Source organism: Mesoplodon bidens, assembly GCF_964165515.1.
Source record: "Mesoplodon bidens genome assembly, contig: HAP1_SCAFFOLD_817, whole genome shotgun sequence".
Taxonomy (NCBI): Eukaryota; Metazoa; Chordata; class Mammalia; order Artiodactyla; family Ziphiidae; genus Mesoplodon; species Mesoplodon bidens.
In genome coordinates this window covers 127,765-143,285 of record NW_027671215.1, presented here as the reverse complement: position 1 = coordinate 143,285, position 15,521 = coordinate 127,765, and the positions used below count along the sequence as shown (strand labels likewise).

Below are 15,521 nucleotides of genomic sequence, written 5' to 3'. Positions count from 1 at the left end.
TAGATAATTTGTGTTTTGTTTTGCTTTCTTGAGCAAAGCCATGGCTCAATACTAGACAGAGGCAGCTTTGTGGGGATAGAAGAAGGGGAATTGAGAAAGCCTCCAGGGATTTATGTTTTACAAGGAATATGCTCCATTATCAAAATAATGTTAAATTATCTTGTTCACTTAACTTTAAATTGATAAACCATAAAATTTTAATGAGGAAAAGAGAGAGGAAGATTCACTCCCAATAATCAAAAGTATATGCAATAATAACATCTTGATCATAATCATTGTTTTTGACCTTTCCTAGCTCAAATAACTCAGCCACTTTTACATAGTTGCAGTGTAGAACCATTTTGTCACTAGTTAATTAGAACCAAATGCCCTGACAAGGTCTGATTCTTTCTTTATTCTCAGAGCTGTGAATCTTTTTTCTTCCTGGACCAAACTAAAGTGAACTTCGTTCCTGTCTGATATTTATCCAGCTTCAAAAGTGGAAGCACCTGAAGCTACTTTGTTCAAGGTAAGTGAACTAGATATCTGCAGTTAATATTTGTTTCTTTTAAATTTTAATCGATACAGGCATGTGTGGTCTTATATGAGGATGCATCTAAAACAATGCTCAAAACAATGCTTTTATTACAGTAGCTAAGATTCACAGAAGGAACTGAAAATGCATGAGTGATATTCAACACCTCTATCTTTTTCTCTTGGGTTATGTCATTCTATAGGATGAAATAATGATGGTTAAAGTTTAATTCGTTTCTATGTTTTTTTTAACAACTTTATTGGAGTATAATTGCTTCACAGTGGTGTGCTAGTTTCTGCTCTATAACAAAGTGAATCAGCTATACATACACATATATCCCCATATCTCCTCCCTCTTGCGTCTCCCTCCCACCCTCCCTTCCCCACCCCTCTAGGTGGTCACAAAGCACTGAGCTGATCTCCCTGTGCTATGCGGCTGCTTCCCACTAGCTCTCTATTTGACATTTGATAGTGTATATATGTCCATGCCACACTCTCACTTCACCCAGCTTACCCTTCTCCCTCCCTGTGTCCTCAAGTCCATTCTCTACATCTGTGTCTTTATTCCTGTCCTTCTCCTAGGTTCTTCAGAACCTTTTTTTTTTTTTTTTTAGATTCCATATATATGTGTTAGCATACGGTATTTGTTTTTCTCTTTCTGACTTACTTCACTCTGTATGACAGACTCTAGGTCCATCCACCTCACTACAAATAACTCAATTTCGTTTCTTTTTATGGCTGAGTAATATTCCATTGTATATATGTGCCACATCTTCTTTATCCACTCATCTGTCGATGGACACTTAGGTCACTTCCATGTCCTGGCTATTGTAAATAGAGCTGCAATGAACATTGTGGTACATGACTCTTTGAATTATGGTTTTCTCAGGGTATATGCCCAGTAGTGGGATTGCTGGGCCATATGGTAGTTCTATTTTTCGTTTTTTAAGGAATCTCCATACTGTTCTCCATAGTGGCTGTATCAATTTACATTCCCACCAACAGTGCAAGAAGATTCCCTCTTCTCCACACCCTCTCCAGCATTTCTTGTTTCTAGATTGTTTGATGATGGCCCCTCTGACTGGTGTGAGGTGATACGTCATTGTAGTTTTGATTTGCATTTCTCTAATGATTAGTGATGTTGAGCATCCTTTCATGTGTTTGTTGGCAATCTGTATATCTTCTTTGGAGAAATGTCTATTTAGGTCTTCTCATTTTTGGATGGGGTTGTTTTTTTGATATTGAGCTGCATGAGCTGCTTGTAAACTTTGGAGATTAATCCTTTGTCAGTTGCTTCAAATATTTGAAAATATTTTCTCCCATTCTGAGGGTTGTCTTTTCATCTTGTTTATGGTTTCCTTTGCTGTGCAAAAGCTTTTAAGTTTCATTAGGTCTCATTTGTTTATTTTTGTTTTTATTTCCATTTGTCTAGGAGGTGGGTCAGAAAGGTTCTTGCTGTGATTTATGTCATAGAGTGTTCTGCCTCGGTTTTCCTCCCTTTCTATGGTTTTATTAGATAACTAACATCATAGGTTTTTCATGAGACGGACCCCTGAAATAAGTTTGAATTTCAGCACCGCCATTTGTCAGAGCTGTTAATTGTAGACAAGTCACTGACCTTTGCCAGCCTGCTTTCTCATCTGTTCCTCATGGAGTTGCTGTGAGGACCAAGTATTCTAATGTATGTGAGGTCAAAGGACAATGGTAGTAGTAGCAAGAGCTACAGATTAGCGGGAGTTGTAATTCTGTACAAGCTTTCCCTATATCCTCCCTAGGAAACTTGATGTAAAGGCAATTCCATTTTTCCCCAATGTTGAATGGGCCATATGTCTGGCTAGGCCCCCTCTTTCTTCACATTCCGCCTGTGTCCCTCAGGGATGTGTATGCGGTTGAACTGGTATCCTTCCAGGATGGAGGGAAACTGTTCTTCAGTTCAGGGTACACCTCTAGGAAACATGAGAATGACAAATAATAAAAAAGAACCAGCCCCAAATGCTGTCAAATTGTTAGTACAAAAGTAATGTTGGTTTTCATGTCGCTGAATTTTTTGTTAAAGGAATTAAATTCTAACAAAACTAGCTTTGGTCAAAGAAGTTGACCCAATTTCATACAAGAAATAAGGATGTTACTGGGAATTGAACAGTTTATTGCTAGAATAATAAAGACGACAAGAGGAAGAATTATGGTCTCTTTTGTTCTCTCTTGAATCCCAGCTAGTAAAGTTGTGCCTGGACTATAAGAGGTGCTCAGTATATAATTATTGAATAAATGAGTGAATGCTGCTAAAAAAAAATAACAGGTGGACTTGGGCTGATTTTTAAGCATGATAAGTGTGCCATGTAAAATAAACTAGATAGAAGCAACATAGTTAAGCCAGGAAGCTGAAATTCCTCTTCTCTGAAGATCTCTAAGAGTAGGTTCAACTCCCATTTCTCCAAGATCCTGTCAGTTTACCTTTTGAAAAGAGGATAGGCCAGATATATTCTGAGGTTGAAAGGCTCTAGAACTCTCATGGGAAGTTCCATATATGTGTGAAAGGTCTTTCGTCATCTTGGAACTTGGAGAGCTTTGCCAGGCACCACAAATATTTATCCACAGTTAGTCTTTTACCCCCAATCATGCCTTAAGACAGATTTTCCTGCTACAGATCCATTTTGCTTCTGACACTCTTTTGTTGCAAGCCACCAGTTACCTGTGTGTGCAGGTGATAATGACCCCAGTGATATTTATTCATAGTTCACTTTTCCTTCACAGAAAGCAGGAAACAGTTCCTCATTAGTATCTGGGCCATATGTAAATAGCTGAATGACATTGTTGCTTTCTGTTCGCAAAGGAGAGAAATTTTGCTCAGGGGTTCACAGATAATACTGATTTTTTTGTGTCCCAGATCATGTTCAGGATATCATCATACATTGTGGTTCTACTTTCCTTTTGAAAATAATGTAGTAGATCAAAGTACTTATTTCTTTTATGTGAATAATGCTTTATTCATTTAAACTCCTAATATGAAACAAGAATATTTATTAAAAGATTTCATGGAAATTTGGGGTAGAAAACAGTGCTCGTTTTATAAGCAATTGGAAATCAAATGGTAATTATTTTGAGAAAGAACTTTCTTATTACCATGGTGGGCTACTGACAATTGTTTAGGATAAGGTAACTAATTTAATAATTAAGTGACTATATTTGTTGCCCAAATCTCTGAAAATGGACAGGTTTCATGTTAAATGGTCTAATGTATATGAAGCCAAAGCACAATTTTTGTTGTTTTTCTGGTTTGATTACTTAATAGATACAGTACCAGAAACAAACCACAGCCTAGAAGCCCCCATCATAGCTAGAATACATCTCAGGAAGACATAATTGGAAGATAAGTTTGAACCAATGAAACCCACAGAGCAGAAAGATACCATTACAGATTTAAAGATCATATATCTTATACACTTTAAGATAAAGTTGATGAATCTGAAGGACCCAGATCAGTAAAACCAATTTAGTCACATTGCATATGTAAAGAAAAGACAATGGGTCTAGTGAAACTAAGATGACTAACATAGCAAAAGACTTCAGTGCTCTCTAGTTTGCTTTGAAGGTATAATTTATGAAGATGCTTTAAGGTCATATGTAATACAAATGACAGTATTTCTAGAGATATATTTGTGCTCTGTAGGATTCATGAGTAATAATGCCTGGAGCACTCCAACAAAGGTAGTTGCATGAATTAATGGAGCAATCTGGGCATCAGTCCAATAAAAATGTTGGCTGAATGCTTCCTTGGGGGGAAAAGATGCTGAGAACAGGAGAGTTATAAGCAATTGATGCTAGTTAAATAGAACATCTTCCTTACTCTTTTCAGCTTGCTTCTGAACTAAGTCAGCTGTGTGTCTTTGAGAGAGGAAGAAGAAGACTTTAAGGGGCAAGTTTACTTTAATGCAAAGAGTCAATTTTCAAGTAACGTACTTCTTTTTGGGTAGACTGACCTGAGTATGAAAACCCAGGCTTACTAGCAAGCCCTTAGTTATAAAGTCTCTGCATTTAATGCTGATATCTCAGATTTATGCTGCACACTTCCTATAAGATCAAAGTACAATATGTAATTCTCAATTTCAATGCAACTACATATTTGAATAAATTTATTTTGTGTTGGGAACAGTGGGAAGAAATGGAATCAGTTAACCAGGTCTAATAGGAAGAGTTCCCTTCTCTCTTGGCTTGAGGTCTTCCATGGGGACATAAAGAAATAAAAACTCTAGGCTCATAAGAACTTCTGTGTCCCACTTGCCAATCAAAAATAGAAGGCAACTGGTTGTCTTTAAGTGATTGGTAGTGGGCATGGAAGAAAAGAGCATGCTGTGGAATAGCTGGGCTGGGTGGAGTGTCACATGCTTTTTAGAATTGGTCTGAAGGTCACTCTCTCCATTTATAGCCATGGAATGGATGGAGACCAAATTCAGTGTCAGAATGTTTGAAATCCATCCTTATTCTATAACTTTCTAGCCATGTTACTCAGGGCAGGTGGCTTAACTTCTCTGAGGAGAAGTTTAACTTTTTAAATTTACACAATTGGAAAAATAAAACTCTCCTCTGTGTCTTACAATCATTTCCTGAGACGCTATTGAAATAATGTATGCAGATGTGTTTTGCTGGTTGAGGAGAACTATGCCATTGTGAAGTGTGGACATTATTATTCTCTCTAATGGAAAGCTCCCTGAGGGTTTATACCGTTCATAAACCTCTTCCAGCTGCCTACTTTATTTCCCAAGCCCTCCTCCTTTGGCTCTTCTTGTTGTTCTAATTACATCCAGGAGGACAACTCCATTAGGAATTAATGAGCTTGAGTACCTTCATTTGCCATCTGCTCCCCTCCCCCTTTTAACAAATGAAGGTGTGTCTCAGCCTCAAGACCTTATGTTGACTGTAGCCAGGCAGATGTAGCCAGCGTGATTCAGATGAGAAAGATTCTTTATTCCATGGTACCAAGGTCACATTTGGATTTGGTGCTGCTTTTGGAAGCCAGATGGCGACTGGAAGGTGAGAAGAGCCTCTGTTTAGAGCCCTGCTATGGAACACACTGGCCCCACTGGCATTCATTTATTCAAGCAGGCGTTTATTCATTCAATTAACATTTACTGTGTCTGTTATATGCCAGACACTGTGCTAGATGGCAAGGATATAAAGTTGAATGAGACGGACTCTTTTCCTTGAATTGCTCACAGCCTACTGGAGGAGATAAATACATGTATCCAGGTAACTATAGTGCAATATTTGATGTGCTCTAATAGTCCTATAGCACTGAGTCTAGGTTCAGATATAGGGAAAGTTAGAAGAGCTGAATTGCTCTCACAATTGGGGCTTTTCAGAGAAAGGACTGTATTCTCAGTTGCCTCCATGTCTATTAGCAAAAGGAACTGGTTTGTGGACCAGTAAGTATCTAGCTGATAACCCCCAATTGCACATGTCTCTTTTCCTTTATTCCTATGTCTGCTGTGTCCAGTTTGGGAATCACCTAGGACATAACTGCAATACTGGAAAGATTTGCAAATGTAGAGAATAATAATCTCCCCATCTCTATTTATAATAACTGTGTACCATCTATTGTTTAATGAAGAGGGCGGTAATTAGGGTCCTAATAGATAACAGATGGCACACAAAACTGTTACAAGGGTGTGAGTACAGCCCCATAGGAGGGATTGTGCAGGAATCTGGGGCTAGGAGCAGCTGAGCTGAGACAATCTCTATGTCCAAAGGGAAGAAGAGAGGGATCAGTTTCAGGACCCCAGCAGAAAAAGGACCCCTGGAGAATTGGTCTTCTTGAGAGGTACAGTAACCTTCAGTAAAAGGTCATAGTTAGCCCACTTGGAGGCTATCTAGCAGGGAGAAAGCCAGGGAAACAAATCCCCTGCCTTCACTTTCCTCCTCCCTCCCTCACATCTCTCTGATGCTCTCCATGGCCCAGACCCAGCTAGAAGTCTCAGGGGCTGGGATCCTGTCAACCTCACCCTTCCAGTTCACCAGAGAAGGGTGGAGAGGGGACCTGGGAGGGCAAACAGAAGATAACCACCCAGGAGAGATCAGGATCCTCACCTGTAACATGACTGTGTAAGAATGTAGACTTGCCTGCCCCCAAAAGTTATGTTAATTATGTATATATGCGTATATATATGTGTGTGTGTGTGTATATATATATAACATAACTTTTTATGCACATTTTATTATGCCTATATATACACATATATATGCACATATATACATGTGTGTTTTCTTAAAATAATAGCACACAAGTTCTGTACAGTAAGTCCCCTACATACAGACCTTCAAGTTGTGAACTTTCAAAGATGCAAACATGCATTCGCATGTCCAATCACGTAAGTTCAAGTGTCTGGGGTAAATTGTCACGTGCATGCATCTTCTACGAGTGGTTGTGCTTTTGTGTAGTTTACAGAACTGTATAGAGGACAGTAGTACAGTATCTTTATTTCAAGCCCAGGATGTCCAGAAGCAAGCGTAAAAGCATAGGTAAGGTAGCTGGTACTACTGTACTTTTCAGAGTGCTGTACTGTAAGATTAAAAATGTTTTCTTTATTTTTTCTGTTTGTTTTGTATGTATTATTTGTGTGAAAAGTATTATAAACCTATTTCAGTCCCGTACTATATAGCCGAGTTGTTAGTTGGGTACCTAGGCTAACTTTGTTGGATTTGCAAACAATTTGGACTTAAGGAACGCGTTCTCGGAATGGAACTCATTTGTATGTAGGGGACTTATTGTTTAACTTTCTTACTTGAGATGCTTTACCAAACACTCTTTTTCTTTCCTTTTTAAAAATACTTTCTTAGTTATGGAAAATGTCAAACACACACATACATAATAAATCCCTAGATGCCCATTATTTTGCTTTAGTACTTATCAATTCATGACCAATCTTGTTTCATCATGCTCGCGTCCAATCTTCATAATCCTATGATTTTGAAATACATCCCATGTTTGGCTTTTGTTAGGCCAAAGGCATGTTAAAGCTATTTTTTAAAATGAATCCCCTTTCTCAATCACAAATTAAGCATATATTTTTAAGAGCTGAATCATAGGCAGTAATTAATATATTTTAAAAGGTCAGTCAGCCTCTCTTAACCCTAGATTGTTTTAAAATGATAAATGATTGCAAAACACAATGAATAACATGATTTATATAACTGTTTACTGTGTTATAGTTTAAAAATACTGGCTTATACCTTTTTTTTTACCTCTTTTTCTTTTCATTGTTTGGTAGTTAACTAAATTCCTAAATGACGATTTCTTCCGTTTTATTTATCCCCCACCCCTATATTGGGAACCTATCATGGGGTACCATTCAGTATATAGAACATTGTTCCCCTCTGATTTGTAATGTCCCATCTTCCATATATCAGATTTCAATACATGCATGGGCCTGTGTTGGGCACCTCTTTTTATTCTGTTGGTTTATTATTTTTTAAATCATTGTGCCAACATCATACTTTATAATATACTATAAAGTATCACTTTATAATAATTCTTCATATCTGGCGTTTGGAGTCTTTGGACGTATCCTAGCCTTTCTTGGCCCGCTCTTCCATATAAATAGGTTCAGCTTGTCAAACTCCATGGGGAAAAAATCCTATTGGTCTATGGCAGTTGATTTCTAAAATGATCTGAACTACAAAACATATTTGTTGAGAACTTTGAAAGTTTTCTAGAAGTTTATGAACTGAAGGCTTCATGAGGCTTAAGACAAGCAGGAATAAAATATGATTTTCTCTTTGTGCATGTGAAGGCTTGATTAAAAGAAAAAGAATATATTTTTGTAATATTTGTGTGTCAAGCATAGGATCCATATCTTTTTGTTTAATGTAGTTTTCTACTCACTTTAAGATCTTTCTTTGCAATATGGGCTCTCAGTGACTAAAAAGGCAAGGTTGAGAAGAAATGAGAAATGATTGACAGAAGATCTCAAGAGCTCAATGGTCTCAAAAAATATGCACCATGGACCCAAGGGGCAATGCATAGAAGGAATATATTAATTGGCTGGTGATTTGAAGATATTAATGATGAAGACCATGGCTGCAATACCGCTGAGTCACCAGTCATTTAAAAATGTAGGATCTGAATGCTTAGGAATTGTATTAGTTATCTGTTTGCTGAGTAACAAATGAGTGGCTTAAAACAACCCAGGTTTTATGGGTCCGGAGTCCAGGCACTGGGTCCTCTGCTTGGGGTCTCACCAGGCTCTGATAAACGTGTTGGGTGGACCACATTTTCATGTGGACATCAGCCTGGGGGGGAATGCACTTGCATGCTCATTCAGGTCGTTGGCAGAATTCATATCCTGGTTGCTCCAAGACTGGGGTCCCCAGCTTTTTGCTGATTGTCACTGGAGGCCACCCCAGATCCTAGAGGCAATGCAGTTCCTCCCTGTGGGCTTCTTCGGTGTGGCTGCTTGCTTCAGCCAGCAAGGAGGGTCTCTGGCCTGTAGAAGGCCCGGTGCCTCTTTTATGAGCTTTCACCTGATTAAGGCCACACAGGATAATCTCCTTTTTGATTTACCCTTTTGACTTGGGACCTTTATAACATCTGCCAAACCCCTTCACCTTTGCCATACTCAATTGTTTAGAAAAAAGTCACAGGTCCTGTCTATGCTCAGAGGGAGGTGGTGATCATACCAGGTGTCAACACCAGGCGAACAGAGTCATAGGGCCACGCTAGAGGCTCTTTGCATAGGGCTAAAATAAAATGGCAGAAAAATTGTCATCTGTGGTCACAGTTCTGGCCACCTGGTTCTTTAAAAGGAAAGGGCGTTTCTGGGATGAGACCTGCAGAGGCAGAGGTGTTAGGGTGATGTGGGTGCAGCCCGTTTTGCCTTGTGTTTGTGAGAAGCAGAAGGAACACACATTGGCCTCCCCGAGCTTTCAGGGTATCTGTGCTGTAGGGCTTGGGAGCTTGCTGTGGGCTGTCTCCCCTTCAGAGCAGTAGATGTGGGGACGCAGACACGTGGCTCTGACGGGCAGGCAACACGGATCTCCTTGCAGTCAGCAGCCCAGGAAAGAGTTAAGCCTTGGCTTTTGTTCCTGAGCTAGGAGATTTTGATTAGGTGCTTAATTGCTATTGGAACCTCGTGTGTAGGGTACACGCTTAGCGACCTGAGACAGTCAGAGACCGAATTTAGTACCTACTCTTAGTCCTGCTCCCAAGGACGAGAAGAAAAGGAGTTGTGAGGTGTACATTGTTGGCACAAACGTTGGGTGAACAATCACCTTCCTGGCCCAGCAGCAGTTTCCTGGTGCAGGTGATTCTGTGGCATTTGTGCTGTACAGCTCCCTTCACCTTTCTGGCCCCAGCCTGCAAAAAAATTCTGGCACAGCAGGGAATTAGTGCCTAATGGCAAGAGAAAAGGAAATTAGCATTTCCTAACAGCTAACCAAACACAAAAGTGTCCCCCAGCCTTGCACGGAACACCTCTGACCATCCATCCCTCTATGGCCAAGCCCTGCACCTTACAATTTGTGCTTAATTATACAGGAAAAGAGAAATCTGTTTCTCTGGGAGAGCCTCTGAGAACCTGTTGGGGAAAGCTTTCAATTTTAATTACAGAAGAAATACTGGCTGAGGCAATGGTGAGAAGGAATTACCTTTCCTTTTCTTCTGATTTTGCAAAACAGCTGGCAGCAGACACTGGCACATAGAAGGTGTGTAGGAAATGTGGGTCCAATAAATGAATAAATATGTGAATGAAAAAACAAGTGTGAAACACTTACACAAGAATATTCTTCTTTCAAAAGAATAATGAAAAATAATTTCATTCAATAAGAGTCATTCTTAGTTACTGATACATGACTCAGTAGTTCCCATTCAATTTAAAATGTTCCATTTTTTTCTGATACTTAACAAGTCATTAATTGAATGTTGCTCACTTTTAAGGCCAATCTGTGAGACATTATTTATCCTGTCTACTCTAAAGTTCCAGCATCAACGCAGGCGGGGCTTCACCATGTACTGATCATGGGACCTTGGCCTCTCATTGCCTCAGTTTTCTCATTTGTAACATGGGTATAATAATAGGCTTATTTCATAGGCCTATGAGGAGGAAAACCTCATATATATTTGTGTGTGTCTATATATATGTATTTAAACAGTGTCTTAGAATAGTGTCTGGCACATGATAAGCATTACAGAGTATTGACTGCTGCTCCTAGTACTGTTATTATGAGAACTAGCTGTTGAGAATAATCCTTCATATACTGGTTTATTCCACTCAAGATAAAGGAAACTAATAGAATATTAGAAATCAGATTAAACACAGAAAGCCAGTAAAATATACCAAGACAGAAGATGATGAGAGTGTAAAAGCATAGAAGAAAAAAAAAACGGTTTTTGTTTTTCTTTTTTAAAGAAGGAAAAAGCCTAGAAATAGGACAAAAACTATTCGTTGGCTATACTGACATGGAGATCGCTGGTGACCTCCATAAGTAAAATTTCAGAACAGTGGGCAAAGAGATTACAGTGAGAGAAGTCAGATGGATGTAACTTATAGAGTAAATGGGACGTGAGGAAATGGAAACAATATATGAAGATAACAATTTTGAAAAGCTCAGACATGAATTGGCTAAAGAAGATATGCAGGGATTAGGGGAGGAATGAGGCTTTCATGTTGCACGTATAGTTTTTAACATTTTAAGTTGGAGTTACTAGTGTAGAATGAGGTTGAATTTTGGCAAGAATCATTCATAAGGAGTAGATGGGTTGTAGAAAATGCAGTGCTGTGAAGTACTTGAGAAGATGAGAGGAAATGAAATGCTATCTGTAGTGCACATGGACTTTTAACTTTAACTCCTGTAGTAAAAGGGAATACAAAGATCAATGCAAATGCTAATGGATTAATGGATTTGGCAGTGGGCTATTTACTGACTTCTGTGTTCTTAATGAGTTATGAAGCACCTCACCGGCTCAGAATGAAGGAAGTAGAGAGGATGGAGGAACATTTGAGGAGGGCAGGTAAAGCTTCTCAGAAAATAGTCCTTAAGGAGAATTAGAAAGAACATACTATAAGTCAGAGCACTATTTCCAGTCTTGAAAATCCAGTTGAAGCTGGTGATTATTAATTTATTGGAATACCAATTTGCCCTGCCACATGATTTTTCTCCAGCTACCTGGATATAAGTTACACAGAGGCAGTAGAGAGTGAGAGATAACAATCGAGGGAAAATACAATTAGTATTTTTTTACCTTTTTCTACTTCCCCGCTCCAACTCTGGGGAGCCTTCATGGACATGGCTGCCCTCCCAGCCTCCAGCAGCACTCTGTTATCAAAGAATTCAAAGAAATGGAACATAGGTTTCCAACTTATTCATTTAGCAAAATCAAAAATTTTATATAATGTCTTCCGTTGGTAAAGATGTTTGCAATATAATTTGGTTCCATCTTTTGACAAGTAATTTGACAATGTCTAGCAAGATAAAAATGTTAATAGCTTTTTACACATTAATTCTAATTCTGGATGCTTATGCCAATAAATACTTTATAATCCAGAAAATTATTATATAAAGATGCTCATTGTCATGTCATTTGCAATAACAAAAAATTAGAAACACCTTTAATTGTTAACAGTAGGAAAACAGTTTAGGAAATTATATCCACTTAGTAGAAAATTACAGTTACTATAGTATAATTACAAGATGATGGAGCAAAATAGAATAATGCTTAATAAAGAAAGAATGAAGAAAGCTGACCTACAATTGTGTCTTCCTTATGACAGTAATTATGTAAACATATAAATATTTATTAAAACTTAAAACCAAAATAAGGTTTTAAAAGCTCTGTACCAGTAATGGGGATTTTATGTTCATTTCAAAATATTTTTTAACATAACTCTTATAATTTTGTTTTTTCTACTCCTTTTCTTAAGAATTTCTGATTATTACCTCATTTTTCATTTCATAGTTTCAAATAAAGTCAGCAATTTTATCATCAGAGAAGATTAGACTTATTTGACAGTTCATAATTCCAAGTTATTTGGTTTAAAAAGACCATATACACTTGTAGGTGCTTTCAAAATAAAATTTCGAGAATTTTTTTTTTTTTTGCTCAGTCTTTCCTAGTATGGAGATTAAGCAAACTACCTAAAATTGTTAGCCATTCTTTTTTCTTTTTTCGCATTTTATTCAGTTATTCACAGAAATGATAACAAATGAGTCTGCAGTTGCCTCTGCCAATTTCTTAAATCCTCTATTATCCACAATATGAAACCATACTAATATGAATGCTTCCAGTATTTTCAGAGCTCTTTAGTTATTATACTTGAGCATTCTGTATGAAGTATCTTATGTAAGTGTAAAATTTAGACTCAACTTCTGGAAGCTTTTCATTTCTTAGTTCAAAAGTGAGAGATGCTTAATCCAGCCATATGATTAACAATTACTTGTATAGTAAGAAGCTCCTAAATTATTGTTTTATGGATACCTGGCAGTTTTCTTGCCATTTCTCAGAAGTTCTCTATTAAACACATTCTCTCTCTCTCTCTCTCTCTCTCTCTCTCTCTCTCTCTCTCACACACACACACACACACACACAGTGATTAAAAGCACAGACTTTGGCATTATGAAGTCTAAGGTTCAATTTCCAGTTCTGTAGTTTCTGGGCCACTTCACTTTAGGCAAGTAACCTAATGTCTCTGAACCTTGTTATTTTCATCTGTAAAATGGACATTATAATCATATCAGACAATCCTCAAAACATCCGTAATGATTTTAGAGTTTCAGAGTCAGGTACAAGCAGGCACTCAGTAAATGGCTAGTGCTTTTATCACTTTATTATTATTTAGGTCTTGATTTTCCTTGAGTCTGTGAGTCCCCATAATGAAACGTAATTTCCAGTAGATTAACACCTGTTTTCATCAAAAATTTTAACTGAGTTCATTACTTTCTGTGCAACCCAGATTTGTTTTCTGCCTTTTTTTCTGTGCTGTATGTAGGTGTTCAATAGATTTATTTAATAAATATATGAATGCATGAATGCATAGATGAATTTTTAAATGCTTCTTTTTGAGAAGGTAGAAGAAATGTGACACAGTAGAACAGATAAGAAAATAGTCCATGGAAAAAATGGCAAAGTCACATATGTGCCCAGGGCCAGCCTAAGAAGAATTGCGTTTTTTTTTTTTTTAAGGGAAAATGTGTTGAATAGCTTATTTTAATTATTTTTAAAAGTTAAGTACAGGGACTTCCCTGGCGGTCCAGTGGTTAAGACTTCGCCTTCCAATGCAGGGTGTGTGTGTTCAATCCCTAGTCGGGGAGCTATGATCCCACATGCCTCGCAGCAAAAATACCAAACATAAAACAGAAGGAGTATTGTAACAAATTCAATAAAGACTTTAAAAAGTGGTCCACATCAAAAGAAAAGTTAAGTACAAAAATTTGCTGATGATTTACATATTTAGCAACAATAAAATAATGTGAGATTAGCTGTACTAAAACAGAATGTTGAGCTACATTCGCATTAAGTGACATTATATAGTCTAATTTTGTGGAAAACTTCTGAGATGGCTGATAAAAAGTAAGATGGTGAGTGACCTTTGAGCAGAAAAAGACAGAAAGAGAAATGGCCTTTTCTACATTCTATTGTGCCTCTAAGTAAAATGCTTGGTCATCTAGCTACAAAGCTATGTGTCATTTGGCTTTAGGCACCTACTGTGATTTACCTTGTGAAGATCAGATTTTGCCATGGAGAGGATTTGTAAAAGTATCACACATTCCAGTACCATTGGCAACCACAGCTACCAAAAACGCTAATTTAACTTGATGAACCTAATGTCAGATGATAGTATCATTTCTTGTGGGTGTTTTCGGAAAAGGTGGGTAGGAAATGTATACAAATGAATACTTTGTTGACTGAAATAACAATTCATCATTTTGAAAACATTAAATACATTAAAGTTGTTATAGCATCAGGCGTTAATATTTCACTGTACTTTAGACATTGCCTACAATCAACGTTTTCTGCCCTTTGAAACAGAATCATGCTTGTGGTATGCATTAATCATATAAAAGATTAAACACTGAAAAGAAATTCAGCCTTTAAAGACAATTTGCTTTGATTTATTCAGTGGGTTCTTCCAAAAAGTTAATACCAAGAATTATTGCTTGTTGAATTGGAGTTACAAATTCTTTCAGGGTTACTTAGTATTTTCTTTAATATCAGTATCAAGGAAGGTAAAGCAAATTTACATATTTTTAGGAAATACAGGCACATACTCCTAAAACAAGAAACACGATGTTTTTATAGACTTTATTTTTTAGAAGTGTTTTAATTTTACAGAAAAATTGAGAAGGTAGTATAAAGTGTTTCCATATACACTATACCCATTTCCCTCTATGATGATCCACTTATATTAGTATGTTACATTGTTACAATCAATTAACAAATATTGATGCATTATCATTTATTACAGCCCATCCATTAGTCCAGTTCCTTAGTTTTTACCTAATGTCCTTTTTCTATTCCAGGATTTCATCCAAAACATCACATTACCTTTAGTTGCCATGTTTCCTTAGACTCCTCTTGGGTTTGATAGCTTCTCATATTTTCCTTGGATGACCTTGACAATTTTGAGTAGTTAGTTTTTTGTAGGATGCCCACTACTAGAATTTGTTTGATGCATTTTTCATGATAATATTGGGATTATGTGTTTTGGGGAGGAAGACCACAGAGAAGAAGGGTCGTTCTGTCAGATCACATCAAGTGTACAAAGTATCAATATGCATTATGAATGCTGAGGTCGACCTTGATCACCAGGCTGAGGTAGTGTTTTTCAGGTTTCTCCATCGTAAGATTACTGTTTTCCCATTTTCATGCTGTACTTTTTGGAAGGAAGTCAATATGCTCAGCCCACAACTAAGGAATAGGGAGTTATGCTTCAGATGGAGTACTACATAAACTATTTGGAATTCCTTTGCACTGGAGATTTATCTATTCTCCTGCATTTATTTATGTATCCAATTATTTA

General features: G+C 37.4%; 1 long non-coding RNA gene across 1 annotated transcript in view; it reads left to right on the top strand.

The window, feature by feature from the left end:
* The first annotated feature begins 335 nt into the window (after window positions 1-335).
* The window catches only part of LOC308611695, a 43,740-nt gene continuing 28,554 nt past the window's right edge, over window positions 336-15,521 (top strand). The window contains exon 1 of the long non-coding RNA XR_014015010.1: window positions 336-508. This is a non-coding gene — a long non-coding RNA (uncharacterized lncRNA). The remainder of the gene's footprint in view (window positions 509-15,521) is intronic.